General features: G+C 49.1%; 1 protein-coding gene across 2 annotated transcripts in view; it reads left to right on the forward strand.

The window, feature by feature from the left end:
- Positions 1 to 12,658, forward strand: part of SYN1 (synapsin I) — a 295,573-nt gene that overhangs the window by 564 nt on the left and 282,351 nt on the right. The window lies entirely within an intron of this gene.

Consider the following 12,658-nt stretch of genomic DNA (forward strand, 5'->3'; position numbering starts at 1 on the left):
TCTTTCTTTCTTTCTTTCCTTCTTTCTTTCTTTCTTTCTTTCTTTCTTTCTTTCTTTCTTTCTCCCTCCCTTCCTTCCTTCCTTCCTTCCTTCCTTCCTTCCTTCCTTCCTTCCTTCCTTCCTTCCTTCCTTCCTTCCTTTTGTTTTCTTCTCTTTCCTTCTTTCCTTCTTTCCTTCTTTCCTTCTTTCCTTCTTTCCTTCCTTCCTTCCTTCCTTCCTTTTGTTTTCTTCTCTTTCCTTCTTTCCTTCCTTCCTTCCCCTTATCCCCCCCCAAAACTGCCTAGGTGCCCCCCCTGCTTCCTCCCAGATGGTGTCCATGCTGCTAAAACATTTCATTTTGCTTCTTTTTCTGGCCCTGGTCAGTTTCACAACTTCATGCAACTGCAGTAACAATTCTCTCTCCCCCCCCCCACACCCCACCACCGTTCCCTGATTCAAAGGAGATGGCTTCTAGGAGTGGTTTTGACAGCCTTTCCAACGGATTGGCTACTGAGTGGCACCTTCATGTTAAATTGTAACCTGCATGGGGGTCAAAACGGAAGCCCCACACAAACACACCAACCGGCCATCTGTCTGCCCTCATTCTGTTCTGATCTTCCGTCATAGGGAATGACGAAGCAGGCTGCCTCATCCCATTCGACAAAGGGAGCTTGGACTCTCAAAAGCTCATTCCCTGAAAATCGTGATGGTCTCTAAGGTGTGCTACTGGACTGCGATCTAGCTCTTCTACTGCAGTCTAACAAAGCTACCCTCTGAAACTATCATCTTCTCTTGTTTCATTCATGCCCCCCCCCTTCCTTAAGAACATAAGAAAAGCCCTGCTGGATCAGACCGAGGCCCATCAAGTCCAGCAGTCTGTTCACACAGTGGCCAACCAGGTGCCTCCAGGAAGCCCACAAGCAAGGCGACTGCAGCAGCACCATCCTGCCTGTGTTCCACAGCACCTAATATAACAGGCATGCTCCTCTGATTCTGGAGATAATAGGGATGCATCATGACTAGTATCCATTTTGACTAGTAGCCATGAATACCCCTTTCCTCCATGAACATGTCCACTCCCCTCTTCAAGCCTTCCAAGTTGGCAGCCATCACCACATCCTGGGGCAGGTCCACAATTTAACTATGCATTGTGCAAAGAAATATTTCCTTTTATCAGTTTTGAATCTCTCACCCTCCAGCTTCAGCAGATGGCCCCGTGTTCTAGTATTATGAGAGAGGAAGAAAAGCTTCTCCCAGTCCACTCTCTCCAAACCATGCATAATTTTATAGACCTCTATCATGTCTCCCCTTAACCGCCTTCTTTCCAGGCTGTGTAAGTCGCTCTGAGCCCGACCTTCTGGTTGGGGAGAGTGGGGTAGAAATAATAATAATAATAATAATAATAATAATAATAATAATAATAATAATAATTAGCCCTAAGCTTTTTAACCACTCCTCATAGGGCAGTTGCTCTAGCCCCCCAATCCTTCCTTCCTTCCTTCCTTCCTTCCTTCCTTCCTTCCTTCCTTCCTTCCTTCCTTCCTTCCTTCCTTCCTTCCTTCCTTCCTTCCTTCCTTCCTTCCTCTGCATCTATCCCATCATTGTATTTCACTTCTCCATCCCTTGTTCACCTCTTAATCCATATATCTACCTGGATGGCCCAGGCTAGCCTGATCTCGTCAAATCTCGGAAGCTAAGCAGGGTCGACCCTGGCAAGTATTTGTACAGGAGACCTCCAAGGAATACCAGGGTTGCTATGCAGAGGCAGGCAATGGCAAACCACCTCTGTATGCCTCTTGCCTTGAAAACCCTCTGGGGTCTCTATAAGCCAGGTGTTACTTGAGGGCACATGCTGCCACCACCACCTGCAATTCCATCTATCAGTCCATCCATCCCCTTAACTTCTAATTTCTTCTGCCAGATCCTGCTTGTTCTGCAGGGAGTCCCTGCTTAAGTAACTGGTGCCTGCCTGGCTAAAGTCAGGGTGGTCCAAAGGACAGGGGTGGTTTGGGGGCTCACCCTCCACGTTGACCTAGATGGCCTGTCAGTTGCTTTGCCTTTGGATTGTGCAGGGGTGGGGGGTAGTTGAGCATAAGGACAGTGTGGGTTGATTTGTCATTGAGATGGAAAAGGCAGGAAGGGTGGATCAGGGTTGTAGGTTGGGAACAGAATAGTCAGTCCAACTCCAAGAGCTCTTCTATGCAGCTCAGACCAGTCACAGACTAGGAAGAGATTCGTTGGGTAACGTTGACTTGGAAAGCTTCTCTGACCCACCTGATTTAGTTCTGTGCTTTGTGGTGGTTTTAATAATTCAACAGGTCAGAGGAGGGCAACAAAGATGTTGAGGGGTCTGGAGACCAAGTCCTATGAGGAAAGGTTGAAGGAGATGGTATGTTTAGCCTGGAGAGGAGAAGACTGAGAGGTGATATGATAACCATCTTCAAGTACTTGAAGGGCTATCATATAGAGCAGTGGTTCCCAACCTTTTTTTGACCAGGGACCACTAGGACTTTTTTGTTCGGTGCAGGGACCCCAAGGTTCAAAATAAAAATTCCGAGAATTTGAAAATAAACTTTAATCATAACTGTTAGTTAAACATTAAACTTAGAATAATATTTGAATATATATTTTTATAATAGAGAACTTTTAATTGAAAATATTAATTTATTATGGGTTTATAACTTGGTTTTGTGGACCTTAATTTAGTTCTCGCGGACCCCTGGGGGTCCACGGACCCCCGGTTGGGAACCAGTGATATAGAGGATGGTGCTGAGTTGTTTTCTGTTGCCCCAGAAGGTCGGACTAAAACCAATGGGTTGAAATTAAATCAAAAGAGTTTCTGTCTAGACATTAGGAAAAATTTTCTAACAGTTAGAGAGGTTCCTCAGTGGAAAAGGCTTCCTTGAGAGGTGGTGAGCTCTCCTTCCCTGAAGGTTTTAAAGCAGAGGCTAGATGGCCATCTGTCAGCAGTGCTGATTCTATGACCTTAGGCAGATCAGGAGAGGGAGGGCATCTTGGCCATCTTCTGGGCATGGAGTAGGGGTCACTGGGGTGTGTTGGAGGGGGAGGTAGTTGTGAATTTCTTGCATTGTGCAGGGGGTTGGACTAGGTCCGTTCCAACTCTATGATTCTATGGTTTGTTTGGGCAAAATGGAAGATAGTTTTCTCTTTTCTGAATGAATGGCCATGATAGTGGGTTATGGGTTTGGATGAGTTTTGCAGTTTATTGCTGTAACCACCAGGCTGCATTATTCAAACTGGGAAAGGAGAATCCCCTAAAGAAAACACTGCATGGTTAATTTTGGCCAAATGTCCAGCCAGCCTCTGACTCCCTGACACCAGTTAGAACCAGTGTGGTGTAGTGGTTAAGAGGGACAGGCCAGTATCTGGGAAACCCAGGTTCGAATCCCCAGTTGTGCCATGGAAGCTCACTGGGTGATCTTGGGCTAGTCACATACTCTCAGCCTAACCTACTTCACAGTTGTTGTGAGGATAAAATGGAGGAGAGGAGTATGATGTAAGCCCCTTTGGGTCCCCACTGAGGAGAAAGGTGGGGCATAAATGCATTAAATAAATAAATAACCCCCCGTATCTGCTAGTAACCCCAGATATGATTTAAAGCAGGCTCTTCTTCTTTATGCTCTCCATTAGTGGGTTCAATTCCTCTCCCCTTCTCCCTGAACTCACCCTTTTTGCCCCAGCCTGATAATTTCCTTGCCTGTGGTTCTTGCCCTCTGGTGGCTGGTGAGGGCCATTCTGGCCTTTAAACTCGTTGGTGCACAGTCCTCCAGTTTCCCAGAAGTAAACAGGTAGTCATCACATAATTGTGGGCTTCTTCTTGGAAGAAATGGGATCAGCCAATCAGGGACCACAGGCAGCTGCCACGTTTCTACTAATTCCAGTAATAAAATTTTAGTGGGAACAGGTGTGTGCTTTTTACCAGGAAGCTAGACCAAATGGACCCTGACCTGGATGGCTCAGGCTAGCCTGATCTCGTCAGGTCTCAGAAGCTAAGCAAGGTCAGCCATGGTTAATACTTGGATGGGAGACCACCAAGGAAGTCCAGGTTGCTATGCAGAGAAAGGCAATGGCAAGCCACCTCTGTTGGTCTCCTGCCTTGAAAACCCTACGGGGTCACCATAAAGTGGCTGCGGCTTGTCAGCACTTTACACACACACACACACACACACACACACACACACACACACACACACACACACATTAAAAAGATCAACCCTGTATCTGTTGGCGTGAAGAATAGCTCTCCAGTTGGAAGGGATTTTTCCTTCTGTGCTCTGAGAGCCAGCATGGTGTAGTGGTTAAGAGCAGTGAGTGGACTCTAATCTGGAGAACCGGGTTTGATTCCCCACTCCTATACATGAAGTCAGCTGGGTGACTTGGGGCTAGTCACAGTTCTCTCCGAACTATCTCAGCCTCACCTACCTCACAGGGTGTCTGTTGTGGGGAGAGGAAGGGAAGGAGATTGTAAGCCTGTTTGATTCTTCCTTAAGCGGTAGAGAAAGTCAGCATATAAAAGCCAACTCTTCTTCTTCTTCTTCCTCCGTGACAGGGCAGCTTTAGCAAGTGAAAAACAGAGTCTGAGCTCTTCCAGCATAATTTAATTCAAGATAACCGAAGGGTAAGTAAAGAAGGCAGGGGGCTCTGGCCATCAGCCCTCGTGAGGGATTTAGAGCCTGCTTTTCAGATGAAATGAACACACACAAAGGATTTTTTTAAAGGGATTTAAAAAAGACAGCTCTTCTGCTAAACTTTGGAACTGACAGCCTCAGGATATAACAGCATAGCTAGATTAGGAAATCAGCTAAACAAATGTATGGAAGAGAGAAATATTGGGTTGTGGGGGGGGGGGGGCTTTCAACACAATGTCAATTTATGTAACCCTTTTTTGAATTGTGGGGAGATCAATGTGAGCAGGATGAGTCAGAAGGTCTAAAAATTCACTTCTGTCAGAACATTCGCAGGGGTCTGTCACTGTGTGCCTTAATCCTTCTTAAAAGTGCATTCCTATCCCAGCCAGCATATTGGAAGTTGTTCCTAAACCCTAAAAGCTCTTGAATTGGGCCACCAAGAAGAGGGTGGGGGAGAAACGTGGGGCAAAATCGCAGCATCCATGGACACCCCGGAGGCCTGTACGGTTGGGGAGTCACGGGATTTGCTTTCATGCGATGCTTTGGAGGGGAGGTCTGAGAAGTATGGAGGGAGGCTCTCGGCAGCCTCATCCCTGAATGACATATCGGGCATGACTTCAGCGTGAGTTAAAACCCTGAGTGACTCAGCACTCAGATGGTCTGGAGAGACCCGTTTCGGCTGATGGCACATCTCACAAATAGAATCCCATGGCTTGAAAGGACTAGACATGAATGGAAAGAGGATATGTGGGATGGTATGCCCCCTATGTAGCATCTAATAGTAGCCAATCCCACTGCCAGAGACAGGATACTGGGTTATTGGACTGAAGTGGTGTCTCTATCTATCTATCTGTCTGTCTGTCTGTCTGTCTGTCTGTCTGTCTGTCTGTCTGTCTGTCTGTCTCTGCCTTCTTATCTATCTATCTATCTGTCTGTCTGTCTGTCCAGCATATTCATGATGATATGGTACCCTAGAAGTCGATTCTTTTATGATCAAGCAAGATCACTCCTTGATGCCCTTGAGTGATACACACTGGGCTTGATCTACAGGCAATGGAAGATGCACAGGGGATTTTTTTTAAAAGCCCGGTTCATCTTCCCTTGCAGCAGCCGTGGGGACTCTCTGGCCTGCAAACTCAGTGGTGCATGGCTCTACAATATCCCAGCAAGGCTCCAAACAGATGCCGCATCACTGAAGCCAGGGTTGCTCGGAATTTTTATGGGCAGTGCACATTTCAAGAGCTCTGTTCTAAATGAACAGACAACTTGTTATGGATAGAGTTTGTCCATAATGTCCATCTTGTTTTGAAGAGGCTGTCCAAACAGACCTGAATCAGACTTGAATCAATCCTACCTGATTTTTTAAAAAATGTCTATCTAGAAGCAGAAAAGCCCATCTGTCTGTTTCTTCCCCTCTCCCTTCTTTCTTTCTTTCTTTCTTTCTTTCTTTCTTTCTTTCTTTCTTTCTTTCTTTCTTTCTTTCTTCTTTCTTTCTTTCTTTCTTTCTTTCTTTCTTTCTCTCTCTCTCTCTCTCTCTCTCTCTCTCCCTCCCTCCCTCCCTCCCTCCCTCCCTCCCTCTCTCTCTCCTCCCTCCCTCTTCTCTTTCTTTCTTTCTTTCTTTCTTTCTTTCTTTCTTTCTTTCTTTCTTTCTTTCTTTCTTTCTTTCTTTCTTTCTTTCTTTCTTTCTTTCCTTCCCTTCCCTTCCCTTCCCTTCCCTTCCCCTTCCCTTCCCTTCCCTTCCCTTCCCTTCCCAACCATTAAGGTGGTTTTGTAAAAATACAACGTATGGTGTTATTTTCTCTGTGATGCCGACTTTGATAAAACTGAGACTGCTATGTAGATAATGAGGGGCCATTAAGTAGTAGAAGTCTGGGGTTCCTACTAATTTAATACATAGGTAGATAAAAGCAAGCCACTGCTTCCGGGAACGCTGTTCTTAGAGACGCAGTGTTCCACCTCTTGCTTTTGAAGGCATCTTCTGTGTTGTATGACTGGCAATCCTCCAAGGTCATTGGTCTTTTGCATGGAGTAAAGGTTGTCATCGCTTTAATTGAGTGGGGGGGGAGGCAGGGATCCTCTGCTTTTAACAACTCTGTGGCAGACAGATGTCTAGTCCTGGCGTGCATGCGGGGCTGGCGTGCATACGGGGGCTGAGAACGTCCTCCATCGCTGAAATACTTATGTATGGGCTGCAGCAGGGCTATAGTTGGCCCTACCAAGAAACAGGGAAGGAGTATCTTCTTTCTTGGGCATCCTGAAGAGTTGCTGGCACCACACGTTCAGCCACTAGGGCGCTCTGCTCTGCTCACCATGTAAGGATGGCTGGCCAGGCTCCTAGTGTTTATATTGGCAGATCCACGCTCATTATGCAGCCAGCCAATCTGAGCAGGATTGACATGCTGCCCTGTGCCGGAGGAAGTCTAGAGACTTGCCAACCTCCAGGTGAGGCCTGGAGATCTCCCAAAAGAGCCAGTGTGGTGTAGGGGTTGAGAGGTGGACTCTAATCTGAAGAACCGGGTTTGATTCCCCACTCCTCCACATGAAGCCAGCTGGGTGGCCTTGGGCTAATCACAGTTCTGTCCGAACTCTCTCAGCCCCACCAACCTCACAAGGTATCTGTTGTGGGGAGAGGAAGGGAAGGCGCTTGATTGTAAGCTGGGTCCTTAACAGGCAGAGAAAGTCAGCCTATTAACACCAAACAGCCCTAAGCATTTTAGCGGCTCCTCTAAGGGCAGTTGCTCTAGTCCCCTGATCATTTTGGTTGCTCTTTTCTGCACCTTCTCAAGCTCTGCAATATCCTTTTTTTAGGCGTGGTGACCAGAACTGTACACAGTATTCCATGTGTGGTCTCACCACAGATTTGTACAGGCAGGCTTACCAGATCCCTCTTTGCCACCAGCAGGAGGTTTTTGGGGCGGAGCCTGAGGAGGACGGGGTTTGGGGAGGGGAGGTACTTCAATGCCATAGAGCCCAACTGCCAAAGGCGTACATGTTCTCCAGGTGAACTGATCTCTATCGGCTGGAGATTAGCTGTAATAGCAGGACATCTCCTGCTACTACCTGGAGGTTGGCAACCCTAGTACAAGGGCAGTATGATAGCAGCAGTCTTATTCTCTATTCCTCGTCTAATTATGGCCAGCATGGAATCTGCTTGCATCCATGGCTTATGCGTGCGTGCCTCTGAGGCTCTTTGCATTTGAATCCATACATGTTGTAGGTCTTGTTGGGGCTATGGTCCTGTATGTATAGATATGTGCTCCATCAGCAATTAAGCGCTCTCTAGTCTGGTTGGTTTTGATGGGAACAATCTGAACGACTTCCTACACTGAAACCGAGCTTGACGTTTTTGCCCAGATTCGGCCCGTAGGATCTGTGCCAAAAAGGCTTCCGGCTTAGGGTCCATTCATATGTGAGGCTTAGATCAGCTTTCTCTTAAATCTGTTTGTAATGCGAATGTAAAGCCTGCTTTGGCAACGCTGCCCATGTGATTCCTGTGCTGTGTACTTCATCCACAATACTCAGAGGGGAAATAAATCCATAGCACAATGGAAGCAGGGTTGCCAACCTCCAGGTGATAGCTGGAGATCTGCTATTACAACTCATCTCCAGCCGATGGAGATCAGTTCCCCTGGAGAAAATGGCCGCTTTGGCAACTGGACTCTGTGGCATTGAAGTCCCTCCCCTCTCCAAACTCCGCCCTCCTCAGGCTCTGCCCCAAAGACCTCCCGCCGGGGGCAAAGGGAGATCTGGCAACCCTAACAAGAATATGGTTGTGTTTTGGGGATATAATTGAGGTTCATGAAATGATGCAGGGGGGTGCAGAAAGTGGGAGGCGAAAGAGACCTTTTCCTCCCTTCTCTGTGAATGTACAAAGTCAAGGGTACCCAATTAAGTGGAAGTACTTCTTTATTCAATGAGTATTTAATTTATTTCTACCCCACCTTTCTCACTGAGACTCGAGGCAGATTATAGAATATAAAAACAGTGCAACCAGATAGTGTAAAATGTTCAGTGAACAATTCCATAACAGACTAGGTTTACAGAATTACAAAACGATGCAAACCAAAAGCTGCTCAATGCAAGGTATACTGTAAATAGGGTTGCCTACCTCCAGGTACTAGCTGGAGATCTCCCGCTATTACAACTCATCTCCAGCCGACATAGATCAGTTCACCAGGAGAAAATGGCCGCTTTGGGAATTGGACTCTATGGCATTGAAGTCCCTCCCCTCCCCAAACCCCGCCCTCCTCAGGATCTGGCCTTAAAACCTCCCACCGGTGGCAAAGAGGGACCTGGCAACCCTAACCATAAAATGGCATTACAATGTAGAAAAAGCAAGAAGATACCTACAACAAACATTGCAGTGGACTACAACCAGACTCCCTTAGACAAGCAGTCACCTTTAGGAATCCTTTTATGAAAATTAGGGTTGTCACTGGCAGGGAAGAGGGTAGGGTTGCCACCTCCAGGTTGGGAAACCCCTGGAGCTTTAGGGATGGAGCCTGGGGAGGACAGGGACCTCAGTGGGGTATGATGCCATAGAGTCCACCCTCCAAAGCAGCCATTTTCTCCAGGGGAACTGATCTCTGTAGTCTGGGGAGGAGCTGTAATTCTGAGGGATCCCCAGCTCCCACCTGGAGGGTTGGCACCCCTTTCTGAAAATGCCCTCCTGAACATTTCTGCTTTGCACATTTTTTTTGGAGCAACAGAAGTCTGGAGCTTTCCTGACCACCTCAAACAGACCATCCCCCAAAGCTAGGGGTGCCAACCTCCAGGTAGTAGCTGGCGATCGCCTGCTATTACAACTGATCTCCAGCCAATAGAGATCAGTTCACCCGGAGAAAATGGCAATGGGAGTCCATGGCATTGAAGTCCCTCCCCTCCCTAAACCCCGCCCTCCTCAGGCTCCACCCCAAAAACCTTCCGCTGGTGGCAAAGAGGCAACCCTACACAAAGCTGTAGCCACTACAGAGAAAGTTGTGAGAGTCCCCAACCTAGCTGGGCAAACTTCGCCAAATCAATTGCTCAGACTTGGATGCAGAAACAAAAGATTTATTGAAGGCTTCAGGTAGAGAAGACAGGCTCATGGATACAAAGTTGCGAGTGACTAGCTTATCGGGGTTACAGTATTTATCTACTACAGGGCACGAAGGTTCACACGCACGGGAGGCATGGGAGGTTACAAGGCAAACCGGTGCAGCATAAAACATCAAACGGTCCTAGAGAGACAGTGAGGGCTATCTGCATTTCAAGGCCGGACTCGGCCCGAGGGAGTGAAGGCAGAAAGCACAGCAGGGGAGGAGAGGTGGCACCTGGGCAAGAAGGACGAGGCGGGGGACTCAGGAAGATACACAGAGGTGCGAACTGCTTGTACGAGTTCAAAGGGGTAGAGATAGAAACAGATAAGAGCCAAGACCAGATGGCCCTCACATTCTGCCCCCCTTAAGGCCCCCCTCCCGCGAGTTCGGGAGGCCGAGGCTTCTCGGGATAAGCGCAATGGAATTCGTGTACGAGCCGGGGGGGCGGCCATATGGGGGGCTGCAACCCATTCATCGTGCGCAGCGCCTAGATGTTTCCACCGTACAAAGTAAAACAGCTTTCCCTTTTTCCACTTGGAATCCAAGACCTTGGATACTTCCATGTGGGTATCCCCTCCCACAACAGTGGGCACTTCTGGCTTGGAAGGGGGGTGGAACTGGGGAGCGGAGACGAACGGTTTGAGCAGACTGATGTGAAAGACGGGGTGTACCCCGCGAAGAGTTTTGGGAAGATCCAGCTCCGCAGTTACCTCGTTTATCACCCGGGTAATGGGGAAGGGGCCCACATAACGGTCACTGAGTTTTTTACAGGGTCGGAGGGAACGCAGATTTTTCGTGGAAAGATAAACCTGTTCTCCCACCCGGAGTTCCCATCCCTGTGACCGGTGTTTGTCAGCCTGTTCCTTGTATTTTTTTTCCGCTTGGCCCGTTCAAGGTTCTTCTGTAGCCAGGGCCAAGTGGAACTGACCGCCTGTACCCATTCCTGCATCTCGGGCACTGCCTCGAGTTCGGGGGAGACGGGGGCAGCACCGAAAGGGCCGAAATCGGTTCCGTATACCACACGGAAAGGACTAAACCCCGTGGAGGAGTGGGGGGCGTTGTTGTATGCGTATTCGGCGAAGGGTAACAGGTCCACCCAGTCATCCTGATGGTAATTGACATAACATCGGAGGTAGCACTCGACCACGGCATTCACCCGTTCGGTCTGGCCATCAGTTTGCGGGTGGTAGGCAGACGAGAGACCCTGTTCTCCCACCCCCATAAGCTTCAGGAAGGCCCGCCAGAATTTGGCAACGAACTGGGCCCCTCTGTCGGAGAGGACCTTCCTAGGGATCGAGTGAAGCCTGAGGACATGGGTGACAAACATTTTGGCCAACCCCTGCGCCGACGGGAGTCCAGCACAGGGGACAAAGTGGACCTGCTTGGAGAAGAGGTCCGTAACAACCCACAGTACGGTTTTGCCCCTGCTGGGGGGTAGATCGGTGACGAAATCCATGGCGATCACCTCCCATGGCCGGGTGGGGATCTCCAGAGGTTTCAGAAGCCCTGGGGTTTTGCCCCCCCTGTTTTTGGCAGTGGCGCATATGGGACAACTGCGAACGTACAATTCAACATCCCCTCTCATGCCCGGCCACCAGAACTGCCGCCGTACCAAATGCTACGTCCTGACAAACCCAAAGTGACCGGCCAGCTTGGCTCCGTGGACCAGTCCCAAAACCTCCTTGCGAAGAGAGGCTGGGACATAGAGTTTCCCTTCCTGCACCCACCAGGACTCTTGCTGTTCCATACCGGAAGGGAGCGTCTGCTGCTCCGCTTCCTGTAGGGACGCTTCCCGGAGGCGTTGCTGGCCGGTCACTATGGGTTTTTCAAGACGTTGCATTTGGTACGGCGGCAGTTCTGGTGGCCGGGCATGAGAGGGGATGTTGAATTGTACGTTTTCCTTGCCGGGCACGTGTTTGAGGGTGAACCGAAATTTGGCGAAGAATTGGGCCCAACGTATTTGCTTGGCGTTGAGCTTTCTAGCCCCTTTGAGAGCCTCCAGATTCTTGTGATCGGTACACACTTCAAACGGGAATTCTGCCCCCTCTAGTAAATGCCTCCACACAGTGAGGGCGTGCTTAACTGCCGCGGCTTCTTTCTCCCAGATGGCCCAGTTGATTTCGGACTGGGTAAACTTCTTGGAGAAATAGGCGCATGGCTTTAAAGCGCCACTTTCGTCCCGCTGCAGGAGGGCCCCTCCCATAGCTACATCGGATGCGTCCACCTGGACCACAAACGGTTTGGTGCAGTCCGGGTGGGCCAGGACCGGTTCGGACGAGAAGAGTAGCTTCAAGTCCTCGAAAGCCTGTTGGCAGGGAGGGGACCATTGCAGTCGGGCCGAAGGCAAGGCGGCATTGGCACCCTTTCCCTTAGTGCGCAGAAGGGAAGTGAGAGGAAGAGCCACTTGCGCAAAGTTGGGAATAAAATTGCGGTAGAAGTTGGCGAACCCCAGGAACTGCTGCAGTTGCTTGCGCGTGGTAGGGGGTTCCCAATCTCGCACAGCCTGAACCTTTCGGGGTCCATTTCCAACCCCTGGTGGGAGATTACATAGCCTAGAAAGATAATGGAAGGCTGGTGGAATTCACACTTAGATACTTTGGCATATAAATTGTGGTCCCGTAACCGCTGGAGGACCTCCCGCACCAGCCGGACATGCTCTTCCATGGTTTCAGAATAAATGAGTATATCGTCCAAAAATACCACCACCCCCCGAAACAACAAATCATGTAACACTTCATTGATTAACTGCATGAACACACTCGGAGCCCCAGAAAGTCCGAACGGCATGACTAAATACTCAAACATGCCAAAACAGCTCGAAAAAGCCATTTTTGGTTCGTCCCCCTCTTTTATGCGGATGCGGTGATAGGCTTCCACTAAATCCAGTTTGGTGAAAATCCGGCCCTCCTTCAATTGTGCTAGCAGGTCTGGAATGAGAGGGAGGGGGTAAGC

This window comes from Euleptes europaea, chromosome 1 (genome assembly GCF_029931775.1).
Source record: "Euleptes europaea isolate rEulEur1 chromosome 1, rEulEur1.hap1, whole genome shotgun sequence".
NCBI classification, from domain to species: Eukaryota; Metazoa; Chordata; class Lepidosauria; order Squamata; family Sphaerodactylidae; genus Euleptes; species Euleptes europaea.